At 40.9% G+C, this 20,666-nt stretch overlaps 1 long non-coding RNA gene across 1 annotated transcript in view; it reads left to right on the top strand.

The window, feature by feature from the left end:
- Window positions 1-20,666, top strand: part of LOC310905352 — a 94,378-nt gene that overhangs the window by 28,737 nt on the left and 44,975 nt on the right. The window contains exons 3-4 of the long non-coding RNA XR_014588948.1: window positions 272-2,346; window positions 2,547-9,907. This is a non-coding gene — a long non-coding RNA (uncharacterized lncRNA). The remainder of the gene's footprint in view (window positions 1-271; window positions 2,347-2,546; window positions 9,908-20,666) is intronic.

Below are 20,666 nucleotides of genomic sequence, written 5' to 3'. Positions count from 1 at the left end.
TATTAGTGTTATCGATAGAATATCCTGAAAAACTCTCTTGCAAATATATCTTCAAACCGTGGAGTGTTGTTTTGTTGTTTGTTTTTTTTTTCTTGGATAAAACCCAGGGCTCATTCTTCTAAGCTATAAATTCTTCAGTGCAAGGATTTTTGTTTTCTTTTATGTCTAAAATGTACTTTGTGCCACTGAATGCTCAGTCCAAACCAAGTAATATATTACCATACAAAAGCATCATTTACATTCGATCAAGATTCCTTTTATTCTCTCTCAGAAAATTCAGATATCTGAAAACCAGACTGGGGTACATCACACAGTGCTGATGGTCTGAAGGCTGCTGGCCCAGCCCAGCCAGAGCCCAGTGCTCTGCCCCCGACATCCCACCTACCAACACGTCATGATCCTTGAGTGACACAAAGGTGCTGTGGAGTCAGTCCATATCAGTTAGATGTTAGCTGCAGAATATGACCAGTGTGAAAAATCAAGGCAAAATCATGCAGAAAAACATCCAGTGAGGAAAAAAAGGACAGCGAGGAAATCTCTAAGGTACAAGTCCTGATGATCTTTTGAATTCCTGCAGTCTGCATGGTATTAAGGATCATTAAAATGAAAACACTCTGCCATTACAGCCAGGAAAGGAATCTGTACCGCTTTTATGATAATACTACGAAGCTACATAGAAGTTCATGAAATATGGATGTGCTTATATGCAACATGCTCTAACTTAAATTTGTAATGCTAAGTAAAGTAACTATCTGCAAAACACACATTCATTCAAAACAGTCAAGTGGTGAAGTCTTAATTTGATTTACCACAGGTTAGCACTGTATTATTTTCTTGTTGTTGTGGCATTTTTCTCTTGTTCTGCACAAAGTCTTGATAGATTGGAGGTCACTGAGGCTCAGTCCTGGGTCATTCTCTGTTTCTCCCTTTTCTTAACAGCTATCTTTTGTGTTAGGTTTCTGTTTAAATCTTGAATTCTCTACTTTAGAAGCTGCAGCTAAGTTATACATGCATATTCTATATTTGAACATGCAGATTACATGAGATTATTACTCTGATTATTTTATATACTCATATTTTTACATTTTAAAAATTTTGCATGCTCAGACATCAACAACCACAGGTACAACACTGTTTAAATACACAGAAAATTAGTTTCCATTGCAAAGAGTTTACAAAATAAGGCTACACATTTAGCTTTGCACACAGTAGACTTCAGTGAAACTCCTTCCAACATGTGAACTTCAGCATGCCTATAAACATTTGTGGGACTGCAGCCTATAGACTAGATGTGCTAAATGAAGGAGATCACTGTGGCAAAAAAAAAAAAAAAAATCCTGAACTCATAGAGGGTTAGGACAAGGATTAAGAGACTCTGGATTTAACTTTTTAATACACATTTATATGGATGAATTATGGCTTCAGGTTGCAACCGTTGTGAATTGTCAAGTGTACAAATTCACTAAAACAACACAGAGTATAAGGAGGCACATTATGGGAAAAAAATGAACTGTAGGAGATTTAATAAAAATAATGGAGCTGTAGCTATATAAGACTTCTCTATTGCTCATTATTGCTATATAATTGCTTTAAAGTGTCATGTTTTTGGAAAGGCAAGAAATAGCAACTATTCAAATGACCAAGAGAGAACCAGACAGATCCTGCTGCGTCGGTGAACCTGACCCAAGGCATGCTGAGCGCTGCCGTTGGCATTCCCAGCATTTGGCTCACTTCCCTCAGCAGCAGGAACTGCAGCTTAAAGATGCATTTGCAATCCAACCACTGCTTGGTTAAACAAGTCGACATCACAAACATTTAATACAGAATGCTGCGTGTCCACCTGAGTGGCTGGAGCATGGGGTGTTGCCCAGGCTGATAGCTGCGTTTGGTGGGGATTCGAAGTATTTTTAGGAATTGTATGTCAGTACTATGTCACAACATTTCCCTAGCAGAGGCTCTCTGCAGCACAGCTTGCAGTCATTGTGCAGCCCCATGGATTGGGGGATGCTTAAAAAGGTTATGGTGGACCCTGTGGCTCTTCCAGTTGCTGGGGGATTTAGCGCATGGGGAGTTACTAACAGATAAACCGCATGGGGTGCTCAGCTTTGCTTCTGCTGATGTTTCTTTTCATTGTCAATAGGAGATATATTAAAGCTTTAAAATGTAGTGTCGTTCTCACTGCAGAGATTCTGATGGAGGTTTCTCTTGAAGGGCTTAAACCCACATCTCTTCTTTGCTCCACCAGGACCCTGGGGCCAAGTCTTACCCTAGCAGAGGATGGTGCGTCATTACACAAACAGGAGCTGACGAGGGCAAATCAAAGATAAACTCTGTTCCTGCAGTGTGGTACATTTATAAACACTTCTTTTCCTTGCAGCATTTAGGACAAGTGTCGAACAGTCTATTTTTTCTTGTGTTTATTTTTTGAAGTCTGTTTCTCCCCAGGAAGTTGAATGTATGAGCAAGAGTTTGATATTATCTGCCCCTTGCTGTGGAAAATGTCAAAGACATGTCATGACAAATGCCACTGCTCTCCTGTTTCATAGGCAGAAGCATCAGTTGCCAGTCACACAAACTGGTGGTGTATATTACCAAGGAAGTACAGCTGGCTTTTACCCAAATCCGTATTTGTGGAAGAAAAAATGCCTGTGCGTTCCCTTTGTGGCAGAAATGAAAACCAAGATCAATGACTTACTCTTTTTAAGTCTTATGTGCAAGGTAAAACTAATCTTTCACTCTGTGATAATGTCAAATAGAGAGAAATATACACCTAGTGAGGTCATGGTCAGTTCAGGAAAAATACGTTAAAGAATATATCGCCTGCATTTTCTCTGTGTGTGGTGGGGGCGGTGGTGTTTTTTAAAAGAAATTAAATGGCTGATTATTGTGCTTGGATTACATATAATGAAGATGAAAAAAGATGAAAATTTTATTTATTTTTAATCAATGTGGTATTTCTATTCTTTGCTTACTGGTTGTTCCAGTTCTTTGAAAACAAGCTACTTCTGGCTTGTTCAACACATTGATTTAAATTTTGTCAGCTACATTTTGCAGTACAGCCCCATAGGTTTCCTGGTATTTACAGCAGTGTGAGGATGAAATATTCATGGAGCTGCTCTGGAGAAAATGGAAACAGGGGTTACTGTGCTCTCAAGTGTAGGAGAGGAGTTTCTCAGATCAGGTATCTGCTGGTTGACAAATGCAGTTGACCACAGATTACAAAAGGTACTCTAAGGAGTTTATCAGAAAAATTGGGAAGCCATGCTGAAGGAGCAAATTACTGGTGCTGGATGAGAGATGGATCTTCCAGAGCTTTAACTACAGCAAACAGCTTGTGGAGAAGCACAAGATGCAGCTCTTAACTACGGAGTCAAGGTCAGGGGCAGAGTCAAGCACTGTTGCTGTCATCCATGATAGAGATGACCATGGTGCAAGGTATAGGGCTGCCTCAGGCCGTGTTTGCCCCATAGTGGCCCCATCAGAGGCAGTGAGGACACTGCTGAGCAGATGCACATAAGTAATATAGTGGGATAAGTATTCCCTGTATTTAATTGAGGCTTTTAAGTAATTTCTTAAGATTGTCGTTGGGCAAGATCTCCTTTCTTGGTCCTAGTAAATAGCACAACATATTCATTTGGGTGTCCTAAATCAACAAAATCCTGATTTTGTTGCTGAAAAATACGTCATGAAAAGTAATAGGTGGCTGAAATGAACACTTTGCTTTCTGTGTGTAGATCTGTTCTTCCAGGCTTGTGCACCCAAGGTTGAAATCTGGATCCCTCAGAGAGGACATTTGCCAAACCATTGTTAGCTTGATTGGCTCTTTATTAAAATTACAAAACTGGTCATTAGAGGAAAAGCAGTACTTACAATCCATCTACATTTTATAACAGGCTGACTCCAGAGCCTCTCAAAATCCTACTTGGAAAAGATGAGCAAAGGAAGCTGGCTGCAAGCATGATCACATGGAGTCCATGCTGGCTGAAGGACAAACAGTGGTGTATCAGTTTGGAGAGGGAGATTCATTAGAAGTACTTTGGGGATTGGTGTTAAGCCTTGTTCTGTTTAATGAACTGGAAGATGGGGTAAGCAGCAGATTAATGCAAGGTTTTGCTAAATCATGAAGGTTTGCATCACTGTGGAAAATAGAATAAATGGTAAATAGAAATGGGGGAGGAAGAAGCTTGGACAACAAGGTAAAATTCTGGTCTTCATTGTATGCAGTTAAAACAATCACAAAATAAATAATCTGAGAAGTAAATAAACAGCATGGGGGAAAAGGGGACTTAGAAAGTAGGAATGGCCTCAGGCAATCACAGAAAGTGTGATATTGCCATGCAGAGTGGGAGCACAGAAAAGCCAGCCCTGTTTAGTGCTGTTTGCGCAGGTGCATCAAGTCCCATCACAGGTAGATGATTTTCTAAAGCCACAAAAGAGGCCACCATTAAAATATTTAGGACACTGTCCTGAAGGCTGGAATTCTCATAAACACACTGTACTTGCCAAAACCTGCTTCCAGTGAGGATCCTGGGAGCTTTGCCATTGATTTCAATGGAAGTAGATTTTGGGCCATTGCTGAGACCTTTCTAAAATTGACCTTTAAGATACAAAAGACGTTGACAAGTTAATTTGGCTTCAGAGGTAGGCAGACAGAATGATTAGAGTGATTCATTTAGAAGACAATATTAAAATAATTGACTACATGTTGGCTGCACGGATGTTTGGCTAGATAATTGCCTAAGCATCAGTTATCTGTGGGTAGCACCAAAAACTGGAATTAAACACAGATCAGGAAGGTTGAGGGTGGGGGGCAGCATAAAAACTGGAGTGAAAAGCAACTAGGTGAAATGAAGGTTGAAATTCAAAGTCCTTTCTCAGGATGAAGGTCGACTGAGAAATATTCTTCAAAAAGAAGTGATAGGTCTAAAATACTGTGAACACAGTACATGAGATAATGCAGAGGTGCCTAAGTGGACTCTTTCTGGTCTCAAGTATTCTATAGAAATTGATTGTAAATATATTTGGGACCAGACATTAGAATGTATTTTGTTTGAGACATGACAAACATTTTTCTTCCTCGGAAACAAAGGAATAATTTCACTTTCTTACATCTTTCTGTTTACTCTTCTCTAAATCACTGCTGTTATTCTGCCATGATAGAGACAGAAGGCAGACGCAGTTTCTTTTGTGAAGTGGAGACGTTTGAGGACAAGAATGTGCAGAGACATCCTCACGTGTTTGAGAATTTGGGACTGATTTCTCTCCAACAGATTTCCTCTAAAGAGATATCATTCCTCATGGAAAATAACTAGGTGTTATTTGTCAGTACAGCAGGAAATGCTGTTTAGGAGGATCTGAATGCAGGTGTTTAATTTAGCTTTCATCTGGGGGTCTGCTAATGGACACGTTGTTAAATATGGCATTTTACATTTCCCTGCAAACCGCACTGCACTGCTGAAAACTTTTCTGGGCTGATTGTCATTAATGCCTACCGGTATGAAAGGGCTCTGGAGTAGATGATGCTCTTCCTGACATATGATAAATGGTGTAAAGCTATGTCAGACGTTGCTTCCATCAAACCCATCATATAAAGGTTATTTGAGTACATCAGAGGGTAATTTCCTGAGTTTCATTAGGAACCAAACTAGGGTGGTATGACGCTAAGACATTGAAAATATTTAAATCTATTCAAGGGGAATTCTAGATGTCTTGTTCCTCCGATACCTACTTTCAGTATATTATATATCCTTATTTGATGTTACATATTTCATATCCTCACCCCAACCCAAATACAAGGAAATTTGCAATGCAAAAAAGGTCACTGTGTTACTACAAATGAAAAAATAACTACTGCATTTGTTAGCCCTAATCTATGATCTCGCCTGTGAAATATTTTATTCATAAATGTGTATCTGCAAACCTAAAGGTAGCATCTACATAAAATAGAATAATTAACAGCTATACAAAAATATTGGAGGATAAAGAGGTGAAATAAATCTTTTCACCGATATTCTGAATTATAGAAAACATTTTTCAATCAGCTCTTATAAATAAATTTCTTGGCAGTGAGGTGAGCAGTAGATTTAATGGGCTTGCTGTATTTCTGTTGAGATACAGTAAGTCTGGGAATGAAGAAGAGGGAGGAAGAGTAAACAATTCAGTGATGCCACCTTCAAGCACTCCAAGAATTTTTGATTCCACTCTAAAATAAACAAAGTTTTAACATTTCTTTGCAGCTTCTCTTTTCAAAAATGAATATAAAGAAGTAGACAATGTTATTTACCTAACAGGAAAGTGTTCAACAACATTTTTCCTTTTTTTTGTGATATTCACCAAACATTAATATTTTTTCCCTAATCCTAACGTGCTTCCCTTTTTCATTCAATGTTGGACACTGGAGAGGAAAATATCTTGAATATTGTCAGATCTGTACTGTTGCTGGAAAGCTGACAAAATGGAAGACCGACAGGAAAATGTGAAAATTGACACTAAGGAAAAATCATTCATACACCATGAAAGAAGACAGCAGGGACAGACCTCAGACTGTGGAGATATTTGGCCTATGAACTGTTTTGTGCTGCTGGGGAGGGGAGGGATTTGTATTGCTCCGGGTGAAATCCACACTGCATTTGGGCCATAGAAGACTGGAGAAATTACAGGTTTAACATTGTATCATTAATATAATTCTAAGCAGTTTTCTCTGAACAATTACAAAACAATTACAAATAGGAATTGCATTCCTATGCAGTCATAAAATCCTAAATTGGCTGGATTTTAACCTATAATCCCATGACTCCAAGAGCAAAGACTTCATTTAAAAAAAAAAAAAAAAAAAACCACACTTCAATTGTCATAAGACTTGAAATAAAATCCTTAAAGCTGATGGAAGAGGTTGGGCAATACTAAGCAGAGGTTATTGTCCTTTTTTCTCAATTAAACTCATCTTATGTTTTTTAAAGTGTGACCTCTACTATGTTTCCAAGACCCTTTGGTGCATGCAACAGAAACTTCTGGTCCATGGATCCTTTGCCCATGTTCTGAGCTGACTACCAGTTATGGGACAATGCTAGCCCAGGGCAAATCCGAGCTTAATAATCTCAGAATCACAGAATAAATGTGTGGGGGCAAAATATAGCTTTGTGCTCACATAGCTGCAAATAACCTGTATAGGAAATATCTTGTGTGGTGTGGTCAAAGCAAAACTTCACTATGTACTCCTGCAATATTCCATGTATGTACATATATGTATAGGTAAACATATGGATGATGGTGAAATCTAAATGAACTGTCAGTAAAACATTTTAAAATAATTAAATGGTTTAGATATTTCTCAAATATTTTTGGAGACATTCCCGTGCACATGTGCCAGAGGCAGTACCCCATCTCCTCCCATACCCCTTCTATGCCAGAAAGTTTATAATGCAACATATTTATTCCAAAATCAAATTCACAGCTTGCTAAATTTCCTTTGTGTTCAGAATGCGCCCAAAGAATGAATTTATCAGAAATAATTAATGTTTTTATAGACAAGACTGATTGCTGCAGCGTTGCGTTTCAGCACTAGTGTATATAATTGTGAACCATTTCCTAGAGGTATCATGCAGAAGTACAAGATGCCGTTTTGAGTAGGGTAGTGCCCATTGAATGTAAGATTAATGCTTGTATAGTACAAGAATACATGTAAGGACTCACTATCTTTTTTTCTTTTCTAACCTTGTTGATGTCATGAATATCAATTTACATCTCTCCCCCCCTTCTCTTTTTTTTTTTTTTTTTGAGATAATTTAACACTCCATTTAGTCATCCTTGGTAATGCAAATCATAGTAATTCTGCTGCCAGACTACAAGGTGATCTCCATTGTATCTCTTGGAAATGAGAGATCAATTTTTCTTCATTTATTTTTATTAAAAGAAGAATTTTCTTTTTAAGCCCTTTGATAAGAAACAACTGAGAATTCCAGGAATTTCAATCAGAGAGTGAAGTTGTAACCATGTGAAAGCATTACCCTTTACTCCTCAGTTTTTCTGTCTGCTTTCTTTCCATCCTTCTCTCTCAGGGTATCTGCATAATGTGACTAAGGACTCGGTAATCATTACAGCTGCACCCAAGGAACATACAGAGCAGCACAGGTTCCTTGTAGGGAGCAGCAATGCTCTTCTTTTCAATGTGAGTGAAGGAGCAGCTGGTGTCTAGGCTAACTCCCAGATCTATATGAAATGTCCTAAAATCTACTCATGGGTCGGGCATGGGCAGCCCTCTCCCGCCTGCCATGGAGCTGTCTGGTTTCTCAGATCATCATCCAAATCCACAGAGGCATTAGCATCCTCTGGGCAACTTGTCCCCCAGTGTTTCACTCTCCTAAGCCATAGCTCATGTTAAAGCAAAGCTGTAAGGTGTTAGGCACTATAAGAGGAATGTTTTTCAAATGGAAAAAGATAAGAAGCTATGAAGTTGTTTTGGTCATGTAGTTTTTATTTTTTTTTCATAGTTGTGATTCTTGTTGATAACAGTTGCAGCTATTTTGTGTGCTTGTGTGTATTCAGTTCATGCCTCAGGCTTGTCTTACCGTTAAAGCACACCATGTCTCAGAACCAGGAAATTCAAAATGGAATTTCAATATTGTATTATACCGCTGGTAATCAGGATCAGCCAATTCAATAATCACCATTGCTTAAAGCCTCTGAGGTCCTTTGTGGGCTCCGAGCAGCCCCATGAGATGGGGAAGTATTGGGGCAGGGCTCGCTAATCAAAGCACCAAAGCTGCTTCTGCCTGGCGGAGCTGTGGTGCATACTTTGATTCGTGTCTTCCCCTCCTTCTGACTACACACCTGTGCATCCTAAACTGGTCTTGGCAAAGGAAAAAATATATCTCTGATTTATTTTTATTTTCATCACGCAAGTGCAAAAAGGAGAGATGATAGATCCTGTAAATGAGGAAACATCTCAAGGACTTGCACCTTTATGGCATGCATCTGATAAAAACGCCTGCAGTGTTTCAGAGAGGGCAATCCATGGCAATGTAGGGTTTTTTTTATCTTGTATATGTCCAGGTGCAAAAAGAACCACAAAGCTATTTGACCGTGCATTCAAGCCAAATGTTTTTTCTTCTAGAAAAGATCATCTATTCCAGTCTGTCTGGGGTGGGCTTGCACCCAGATAAGGTATACAGACAGACACAAGTGGGGTGCCCGATAACATACGGACTTTTCTGCCTGACGTGGAAGGCAGGTTGCACTTGTGAAAATAAATACATAAAATCCAGAAGGAAATTACAGCATATCGGAGCTGAGTAATGAACAGTTTCTCCTGCTGCTTCAGGAAAGCTCAGAGGAGACAGACTGCTGGGGACTACCCTGAAAGCCACCCATCCCATGCTGCATGGCCGCAGTTGAGCTGCAAGCCAGGGTGGTCCAGGTCCCTAGCACTGTGCTGGGGCAGCAGAAAAGCAAGGCCAGAGACCTACTTCATAAAGCAGGAATCTTGGCTTCTTGTGGTAGCTGCTGGTTTTTAAAGCAAATAAATCAATGATTTTTTGGTAGTTTTATTTATTTTTGTTTATTTTTGGTAGGCTTTTTTTATTCTTCAGAGGTTCACTAGTTGATCACTACTGCATAAAGACAGGTCAGTTTAATTTGCTGAATGAAACGCTTACAATGGGAAATTGTCTTTCCTGGAAAATTAATATCCTTTGATTCCTGTGTGAGTATTTTACTGAGAAACTCGTTGTGCAGGGCTGTCCATCCAATTTTTTCCCTTTGAAGGAAGTTTCATGGGGACTTGTACCTGGGAGCACAATTCTGCATAAGAAAGGGAACATGCAGAGGGAGAGGGCAGCTGCCACCACCACCTGGGAACAGATCTTGTCAGTCTGTGAAGAACGCCTGGCCAGGGCCTCACGTGAAAGCAGTAAGGGCAAAAGCTACCATTTTCAAGGATAAAGGGACTAAAAGAAAACAGGGTTGCCATTCAGTGAATTTACACCAAAATACAAAGTCGGATCGTGTACTGAGGCGTTAGCAGAACTTGCTTGCCAGGGACGTTTCAGTGGGGGGGGTTAATTTGGGGATGCAGTTTTGTTGCAAAGCTCCAGCAGAAAGCCCTTGCCCCAGCTTTGCAGAGCAAAAGCTGCCAGCCTTGTTCTTGCACCATGAGAGGCGGAGGGCACCCGTGCACGGAGGGTGGGCTTTGATGTCCTGCTGGTGGTGGTCTTCAAGGTCTCAGAGGCACTCCTGGTCCTTCGTGCCCCTGGATTTATCACTCATTTTTGTAAAATAACAGCACTCCTGATTTTCCAGTAGCAAATTCTGGTTTCGCTCAGACACAAATGGCTGAGAAATTTTTGCTCTGAAGGAAAAGATACCAAAAATATTCATGTAAAATTCTTGTTTCCATGGTTAAAAAGCTGTAATTATTTTAAATGCTTAATGGTAGCTCAGTGTCTACATTGGTGACTGTTCACTTCTGTTTGCCCTGTAAATTTATCCTGTTAGTACGTGTGTGTTTGAGTGAATTTATAAGTGTTTAAAATATATATATGTTGGAAAATATATATATTTATCTATTAGAAGTTACTTGTTCTTCTGTCTTTTCAAATGTCTTGCTGCCAGCTGCCTGCATCAAAGGAAGCGAACAGCTGAAACATTACAGCAGTCTAATTTTATGTCTGTTTATTAGACGCTGCTTCTTTGCTGTGTATTTTCTAAAAGAGTTTATTGTCCACAAGGGCTCTTTTAAAGGGAGGCTTGGATACTGGGGACCTTAAAAGTGATGAAACTTAAATGCAAATCCATTTACCTTTTTTTCCATGCAGTATATCCTACTACCTGCACTCTAAAATGCAGAAGGTAACTGTTATGGTACCCTATTTTTTAATCCAGTGTTGATTCCTTTGCATTAACTTTCTTGTATTTACCATTTCCAAATAAGATGTAAATTGCAGGTTACAGAAATCACCCAAAGGCAGTTGTTTCTTCCAGGTAGAGTAGGATTTAGCGTGCTTGGTCAGTGCTGTGTTGGTAATTTTGCTTTCATTTCATCTTTGCTCAAGGGCCTGTTCCTGAAAAATGATGATGTCCCTGGATTTGAAAACATAACTATGGGAGGGGAGGTGCTGATAGGAAAATCGAGGATGGGTGTGTGGTGCTATGATGGGAAAAATATTTCCTCTCCAGAGCAGCAGGGTAACGAATGTGTTTTGGGTATGTCTTTTGACTCTTCGTGACTAATCTCTACAATTAGAAATAAACACTGCATCCGCGTGAAGAGATTCAGTCCTTGATTCAGAGAAATGCCTTTAACAGCCTGGGCTTAGCTCTAAGCATGTGCTTAGCTCCAAGCTTGCCCTCGCTGCTGCTGGGATCATGGCAAGCCACCTTCTTAAGTGCTTTGACTGATGGCAGAAATAATCATTCCGTGATGCTCAGTCTTGTTGGCAAAAACTTCTACCCGTTTGGGGGATTTGCATAATCAATTCGTAAGGCCATCTTTTCAGTTTCAACAACGTTAATTAGGAGAAGGCACATCAATAGTAGAGCTTATCTGCATTTGTGGTGATTGGTCGGGCCATTCACATTGAGGGTGGTCTTTAGGCTTGGGCAGGTAGGAAGCAATATCTGCTCAGCTCTTTCCAGGTGCATTTTGCAAATGATTTTCCATGTCTTGCATCACCTCCATGGTGTTTTAATCACAAGCCCCATCAAGGCAACCTTCTTGTGCGGTCATGGGAATGTGCTGAGGCAAGCAAAACACTGTATATCTACCCAAAGCGCTGTTCTTTTCATACCAGGTAGCTGCAAGTGTAGTGTTGATGCTTCATAAAATTCTGACATCCTGGAAGGGGAGTCCTAGATCTGTTTTATATGCTGTAGTAAAGGTGATCTTTGGAAATTGTTTGTTGAATAACTCTGCAATCTGCCGTACATCATTTTTATCGATGATAAGGAAGATGTCATCAGTATGGCTTGCCTTGGAGAAGAAGGTGGTGAGATGTTGAGTTGGCTGGAAAGTTATATTCTGCATTACAGACCTCACTGGCTATTGCAGAAAGAAATGCTCGTGCTGATACCCCTGGGTATTGTGTCTGCAGAGTTTATCGACATCCCCCAGTGCTGCGCAGGCTGGTGGCACATAACTCTGCAAGATCCAGGAGGCCCCTGCTCTCACGCTAGGGCTTCTTATTTTTCAGTGCCATTTGGTGGTAGTTTGCTGTGAATTACTGACTTCTGTTAGCAGTCCGGCTACAGGGATGGATGTGTGCAGGTCTTCAACCTTCAAGCTCAGAATTGTGCCGCTGCCTACTAAATATGGTTAGGGTGTTTTTATGATAGCTGCAAATTGTAGACTATTAGGGGAGAATGATTGGTTTTATGAGCGAAGCAGGATCTCTCTCATCTGGTGTATGTGCTGTGTCATAAAGGGGTCACCTATCTCGTGCGGGATTTACGTGGGCAACTGCCCGCTACATTACTGAGAGGGGAAAGCCATTACAGGATATTATGAGAAGCATTTTACAGATTAAAATGTGAAGTGTATGCTGCTACTAACCAGGAGTACTTTGCAAACTGTCTCTTTCCCTAATCAGTTTGTGTCCATTGAAATCACACAAAACAATTAAAAATGAATCATTGTCAAGGCAAATGTCTTCTTTCCCCTTCAGATAAGTCTTTGTGGCTTTTTATAGAGTTTTTTCTCCTGGAGTTTTCCACCTTGGACTAAAAAGTATTCTTTCAGCCCTGGACATAAGGAATATACATACATACCAGATTTGTCATGTTTCTATAGATCTCTGGGGTTACAAATTGAGTGCCAACACCTAAATACAGCTGTTTTATGCTTGCAAAAGGAATTGAAAGATGAGATCATCTGCCACTAGGAAAATAAGGACTTAATGACTCTGAAGATCATTTAAAAATCTGTCTTGTTCAGTACTTGGGCTCATAACTGCACTTCCTGGCTACCTCAGGCTGTATGCTCTGTACTGTTAAATGCTGAAGTTTTCTCCCTTTAGTTATTATGTGATAGAGGCATCGCTGTGACTGGAGCCTTTTAGAAGCTCCTGTTACAGGGCAGCTGCCATAACCTCACTTCTAACACATCTCAGCTATTTTCATCTTTTTCTTTGGATAACCCTGGAAAGAGAGCATACTTGAATCTTGAGGGCCCACAGCATTTGTCATGCTTGCATTTCATTTAATACCTAGTACTTTCTCGAGACATTTGCTTTCAGAGACATTTTCTTCCTATTTGTAGGTTTGATGGATTTCCAGCTTTTCCCATCCATTACAGAAAATGTGAATTAACCTTGAGTTTGAAGATTCATAGTTTGGTCGTTACAATATCCACAGCTTAGAGATCAGTCTTGTGTGAGCAGGTGAACGCAGCTGCCTACATCCCAATTCGTGGTAGTGTTTTCCTTTACCTGTTGCCACTGACTATCTCCTTCGTGACAAAATAGGTTGGATGGGCATGTGCCCTCTATGCCTTTTCTTCCAGTTCCAATAAGGGTTGAATTGATGGTAGCTTCCAGCAGTTTGGGGCTTTATTATTCTGTCTGCTTTGTGACACTGGCTGTTTCAGTCTTTCCTTGGATGTTGGCTCTGCTGCCACCACAAGTAAATAATGAACTGTCGTTAGACCACACAGTGCCCGTCCAGCCCCTTACATAGAACTGAATAAAAATACATCCTCTAGCTTTACTCCTTAAACCCCTGCTAAAAGAAGTCAGGTGTTTCTCCCCACCCAACATGTCAGCAGAGGAGAGAGAATGAAGTGAAATTTTATATTCAAATTTTCCAAAGTCCAGCAAAGGATCGGTGACCACTTGGGTGAGACAGTGTGGCTTTTTTTGAGATCCTGTGTGTGTGAGCCTTAACTAGAAGGCAGCACCCAGAAATGGGAGTTGTTCCCCTGGGGGAAGAGAGGAGCACCCACTTGTTGATGGACCTGCTGCAGCCAGGGTAGAGCTGCCATAGCCGGCTGCCCATCGCTGTCAGAAGCCATTTGAAAAGTTAAAAAGGCAAAAACTTATGGCAGTGCTTAGTAAGTCCCAGGTTATTTTCTTGGCGTATTAAGAGACCTGTGTGTCAGATTTTATATTGTTGTGAGCACCACAAGCATATTTAATGTGCTGCACACAAAGTGGTGATATTCTGTATTTAATAAATGTGTGTATGCATCTGAGTATTGATGTACGGCACCCGGCGGTGCGAGGAGCAGCCTTTTTTTGCAAATGAGGCCACCTGTTCCTCCTTTCCTGATTTGACAGGTTTTAGTCTCTTCACTGCAAGTGGGCGGACAGTTGGGTTTGATTTACTGAGTACTCTCCTCTGGTGTGATTGCAGCATAATTATATTGATAATCAGCCCCATTTGTGGTCAAAATGTTTTCCGGCACACGCGCGCACACATCTACTGACACACACGTGCACGCATCCTAGATTGTAACACATTTAAAAAATGTGTCCCACTTTTTGTTCAGAATGGTTAGGTTACGTGATAAATATAGATTGATTTTTAAGAGCATGTAGCTGTTACTCAATTGACCCAAGTGTGTGTGGTATATGACAAAATTTACAGTTATGCTGTGCAGGTATTTTGTCACGTAAGACTGATCCTTGTTAGAGAAGTGGGAAAAAAAATGGATAATTGATTTTTTTTTTCTTATTTTGATTTGCAGGTTCACTTGAAAAATGAGAAGGAGATAAAATGGGGGTGGGGGTGGGGGAATGCTACGTGAGTGAAGAATATAAATTTTACCACCAAAAGACTAATCAAAAATCATTCTGGAGCAAATACAGTTTTTCACTCAGCTGAAAACAAATTCTTCTATTTGTTTAGGCTTTGGCTGTTCTTGTTATTTTTGAGCTCCAAAAAAGTGTAAACATATAGTTGGAAATACCATTTTGTTTTTAGTATGTATCATTTACAATATTTTTAAGTTTTTTTTTTTAATAGGCTTTTTCTTTCTATAAATGTACTACATTTGACAAACTCATAGATTATCAATTGACTAGGTATTTTTACTGGGGAAAAAAATTGTTCCAAGCACTTAGTCTAGTTTTAAAATAGACATAGTAGCTTGCCATCGATGTCCAAATAATGTGTGTCTTTTCAAGTGTACTTAAAACAACATGAGTGCTTAATGCCTTGAAAATTGGGAGGAATCAGGACAGTGTGTGTGTGCTGGATTATTCACACCTTTAACAAATGCAAAAATGCAGGGAGACAGATGTGCACTGGGGCCTGAAGCCCCAGTAGCTGGGGGGTATGCAATGGTACATTGCTGGTGGTTTCACTCAGAATGAGCATTAAGCATCTTTTTGCCTCCCTGCTGAGGAGCACTTCCTCTGCTCCAAAGACATAGCTTGTGGGTGAAGGTGAGGACCAGTGGTGGTTCCCGTAGCTGCTTCTAAGTGGGCTAAACTGGCCCAGACGCCTTATCCTTCTGGGGGTATGGCTAGACCTGCCAGTAGTGGAGGCAGCACCTTCCTTCCTTCTTGTGCGTAGCTTTGGGCTAACACCTCTGAACCTTCAGCAACACCAGTGCCAAATTTTCTGGTACGTGTGTTGTAACTTCATCAGGACTGACGGTTTCTCTGGGATCATAGTATTTCTCTGTCTACCCAGCTTCTGTAAAAGCTCATTACTGCAAAGCATCCCTTGCCCTCACAGTGCTTGAAGATGACCACGCCGTGCCAAGCTGAGCCAGCGGGCTCCAGGGGTTACCCTGCAGTCTGCCAGACTAGGACAGCCCGATGGCTGTTTTATCCTGACAGCCTTGAAAAAACAGAAATCTCTCTCCCTAAATTAATTGTTGTAGCAAAGGCTCCCTCTGCCTTCAGCTCTGCAGTTCTCTCTGTGAGGAAATGCCAGGAGGAAGGGGAGGGGGGGACTTTCTCACCAAGAAAGTCTTCATGAGCCTCCTTGGCTCGTTCCCACAGCCTGGCAGATCGGGAGCCAAGGCAAGTTACGATTGCCTTTTTTCTTTTTCTTTTTCCTTTTTTTTTTTTTTTCTTCAGACTGAAAAGAGTGGCCTAACAAAAATAAACAGAAGGAAGTAACAAGGAAAAATGGTGAGGTTTGCGGTAGGTGGCCAAAGCCAGGGTACCAGGAGCTGCTCCAGAGAAAGTTGTGTCTTTGCCTGCGTCCTGTACTGGGGGTTAGCCATGGGTAAATTTCTTACATGATGCCTTGGGTTAGTGTATTTAATAGAGAAAATAAATCCCAGTTAGCCTGAGTTTTTACTGCCTTTCTACCATCTTTTCCCACTCCTTTTTCTTCCCACTTCATTGGTGATATCCCAAAATACCTGCCTCGGTGACGTGATAGCATCAATTTCTGTGACATCTCTGAACCTTGTGACGTCACTACCTAGAACATTTTCAGCAAGAGAGGCAGGGCTAGGATGATTTGCCAAAGTGTAAAATTTAATTTTATTGTTGACTACACTGAAACCTGGATGTTCTAGAATTCTAGTTTTGCCTTTACTTTGTTTCTCTGAAGATAATTGTATGTTGTGCATTGCAGTACACCAGCAAACACCACTGATAATAACAGACCTGACACCTGTAATTAATGTCCTAACTGGTACTGTCTTGTATGTGATCCTGCCCAACTTGACAGAGGGCTAATTCATCAGAACAGCAGGAAAAGCTAGTTTCATTATTTACTTACAAAAGAGGGCAAGCAATAACTAGAGAGAAAGGGCAGAAAGGAAACTTGGCAGGGAGAAATACCTACTGTCTTGTTCAGAAGTGATCTTAAAGATGACATATATCAATAATAAAATAAAAATAGCCATTTCGTATTGATTTTCTGGCAGTTGTGTATTCTTAAGTAGCCCTAGCAAATATGTATATATATATAAATTAGTTTGGGTATTTTGTTTGTTTGTTTTTTGTAAACAGAAAGGTAAAAAATTTGTTTCAGCTCAAAAAAAAGTTTTTCTTCCCTTATCTGTAAAGAAGATTTTTCAAGAACTTAAAAGTATCTTTAAATAAAATGCATTGTGAAAGACAGCAGTTCAAATAAGCTCAGCGTTTTTAACGTATAAACTGCTAAAAGCTGTTTGCAGAAACAGATTTGTCTGACTTGAGGTCACATTTTCAGTGGTGAGGGAACCAAAATTCATCAAAGTCTCGTTATAAGTCAAGTCTTCAATTAGTGTTTCGTTATCCTAAAATGAAAGGAAAACTCTGGGAAGGCTGGAGAGTATTCAGTGTGTGCATGCATTTGTGTGTATTTATGTGGATGTTTAATAGGGTAGGTCTTTATCTTTAAAATTCCTATTTGAGCTGAAATTTAACTAGACCTTTGGCTTCTTCATGCTGTGAAAAAGAAGTGTGTTAAGGTTTTATTGGTGAAACGTGTGCATTCAAAGCAGAGCATGGCATTTTAAAATCCCTTGGGAACCTTGTTTGATCGGTTTCTCCCTGATAATGTTTGTGTTGCTCTTCTGTAGCTCTCTTGTTGTTTCCTTGCTTTGACTGTCATTTTATCTACTCACCAAAAAAATTTTATCTATTTATTTTTACGAACCTGTGCCAGCAAATTTATTTATTAGGATAATTGGACTAGAGAATGAAAGAGCAGGAGATTTCCACTCTAGGCAATTGAACTTTAGTTAAACTTAGGTGAAATTATGGAAAGGAACAGGCTTCTTTCTGGCTTTTGTGCTGTGTGAGCTGGAGGTGGGCATCATTTCTTGCCTTCGTCAGCCTTGCTTCTGTGTGTGTCACCCTTCCTGGTGCAACCCAGCTGGCACACTGCAGGGCAACAGCTCCAGGAAGCAGCGAGTGTCTGCAGTGGGTGGAAGAGGATGGGCACTGGCAATGGTAGAGCTGCAAGGATGGACTAGATTCATAGTCCATGCTGTTTTGTTTCATCATAGCAGCGATAAATGAATGACTAAAAGTGTTTGCTTCCCTTCACGTAAAGAAGGATAACTTTAACCCATCCACCTCCACCCACGGAGATTCATCCATCATTGGTGACTTCAGTTGGGTATGATCAGTTCAGACTGTGCAGTCTTGGAGAGCTGATGTTTGTTCAGATAAGGGCAGAGCTCCTCGAGAAGCAGCTTGTCGCCCTCACCTCCTTTGCTCCTGTTTCTCACCAAGTACATCCAGTTCAAAATCTCCCAGCTGTCATTCTAAGCTGTGCGGCAAAATGGGCTTTTACTTTGCCTGGGAGATGTCCTCTCCCTTTGCTGTCACAGATGGTTTCTTCTGAAGGGAGGCAGCTGCCAAGTAGATGTCACAAATGCCTGGAAGAGCCCCAGAGTGCCCCTTTTTGGGAGCCATCCTCCAGCTGCTGAAATTTGCCCCGGAGGAGGGGGTGAAAACCAGCTACATCTTTTCAGAACTACGCTGGTTTCTTTTGCTTTCTCTCACCTGCAAACACTCACAGATACACTCAGACTCAACGCATATTTTCACACACACAAACCACTGGCATACATCAAGCCCTGCTCTTTTCACCACTAGCTCTCTATCATATTCTTCATTCCCCTTTTAAAGATGAAACGTATATATTTTTAATATGAAAAAAAATATTTTGTCCTGAGTTTGGAGGAAAGGCAAAGGTTGTTATTTCCAATTAGTTGTGGTTTGCCCATTAGCAAGTCCTACTTGGATAAGCTCTTATGTGTGGTACCATGTGAAGTGTAATATCTAAGCAGAAGAGGCTCAGATAAGAAAAAAGCTGCAGAACTTAGATGTTTTCCTGTCACTGTTGTTTTAGAGTGTTATATTATTCCTGTTGTGTTATGTATAACATGGATCAGAAGAACAGATCGTGGGAAACTTTTCCTTCCAGCTGTAACTCAGCGAACAAATTGCCAAAAGCAATACCTATGCTCTGAGCTTAATGTTAAAGAAGAAGTTATTTTTAGAAGTTTTACCCAGCAAAAGCAAACTTTAGCAGTGCAGTGTTGCACTGGTGAGCTGACGGCATACTTTGGGAAGCCTTTTCATAGCAAGTGCAACTGAGCGTGCCCTTGCTGAACCTCCCTGCCCAGCTAAGACCTCTGCCACTGGAGTTGGTCAGCAAGGAGCAGCTCCGTTCTGCTCACAAATCTCTTTGTAGTGTTAAAGGAACTGTGGATCTTATGGAGAAAATCTATGGAAATGTTGTTCTGTCTAGGGATCATGCTAAGTTCTCCATTTTTCTATTTGCTGCTTGTCTCAGCACAGCCAAGGTGGAGCACCTGTAATTTTTACTGTGGCACAGACAGCACGATGGGCCACAGCAGAAGCGTGGTGGGAAGTGCAACCGCAACACCTCCGGGTGTGCTTATCTCAGGTCATATTCAGGGGTCCCTCGTAGTTGTGGTTTAACCCAGCAGGCAGCTGGACACCACCCAACCACTTGCTCACTCTCCCCATGTGGGATGGGGGAGAGAATCAGAAAGGTAAAAGTGTGAGAGCTCATGGGTTGAGGTAAAGACAGTTTACTAAGTAAAGCAAAAACCGCGCATGCCAGCAAAGCAAACCAAGGAATTCATTCACTGCTTCCCATCGGCAGGTGGGTGCTCAGCCATGTCCAGGAAAGCAGAGCTCATCACACTTAATGGTTTCCTGGGAAGAAATCCACCATCACTCCGAACATTGTCTTCTCCTCCTTCTTTACCCCAGCTTTTATTTTTCAGAGTGATACTACGTGCTGTGGGACATCCCTTTGGCCAGCCTGGGCCAGCTGTCCTGGCTGTGTCCCCTCCCAGCTGCTGGTGCACCCCCAGCCCCCTCGCTGGCAGGGCAGCATGAGAGGCAGGTATGTCCTTGGTTCTGCATCACCTGAAAACATCGGTGTGTTACCAACACTACTTTCATCAAAAACCCAAAGCACAGCATTGTGTGAGCCTCTACAAAGAAAACCAACTCTATCCCAGCCAAAACCATAACAGTTGTATAGACTGTCATTTTGGGTTCTGCACCTGGGATGCAGCTGGGGAAGGTAAGTTGGGATTTGGGAAAAGCACTAGCAAGAAGGAGACAGCAAAACTAGAAGTGTGTTTCATAGGTTTCTGTAATGCCTATCAGCACAACAGTGGGCTGATAAATAGCTTGTAAGAAAAGAAAAAAAAATACAAAAATGTCAAAGAGTGTGTGTGTATCCATACAGCACCTGTTTCTTCCTGCTGTTGCAGACAGTCTAATAGAAGCTGGTGCGTCTCCTTCCACCTCTGTCTCTAGTAAGCAAACAGAGATGCTAGCTGTGCTGAAACACGGAGCTGGGTCCTGATCTCACTTCAGTGGCAGCCGGTGGTGTGTGACGTCGGCCTTTGCAGGCTGAACGCAGATGAATATGAGTCCATCAGATTTAGACATTGGGTTCAAAAACTAAGAGCTGCTGGCTGCTTCAGAATTGAAGTTCATATTCACGGTCATATTGACGTCAACCTAGCAATCTTCCCTAGCAAAAAATAGATACCATCACAAAATAAAGTTCTTTACTGATAAATTAAACCAGATTTTCAAGTGATTTTGGCAAAATATATGAGGATTTTTATACACTGCTGTTATGTTAGAAGGTGTGATTTTTAGTTTTTTTCCCTTCATGCTCCTAAGTGTCAGAGCTGGGCTAGCAAAAATTGAAATATAGATGAAGCTTAAGCATGCAAGTTGTACTTTACCATTATTCCTGAGACTGTGAGTATGGCAGATACAAGA

Source organism: Anser anser (assembly GCF_964211835.1).
Source record: "Anser anser genome assembly, chromosome: 11".
Taxonomy (NCBI): Eukaryota; Metazoa; Chordata; class Aves; order Anseriformes; family Anatidae; genus Anser; species Anser anser.
The sequence above is the reverse complement of the archived record's forward strand: the minus strand, read 5'-3'. Positions and strand labels throughout refer to the sequence as shown.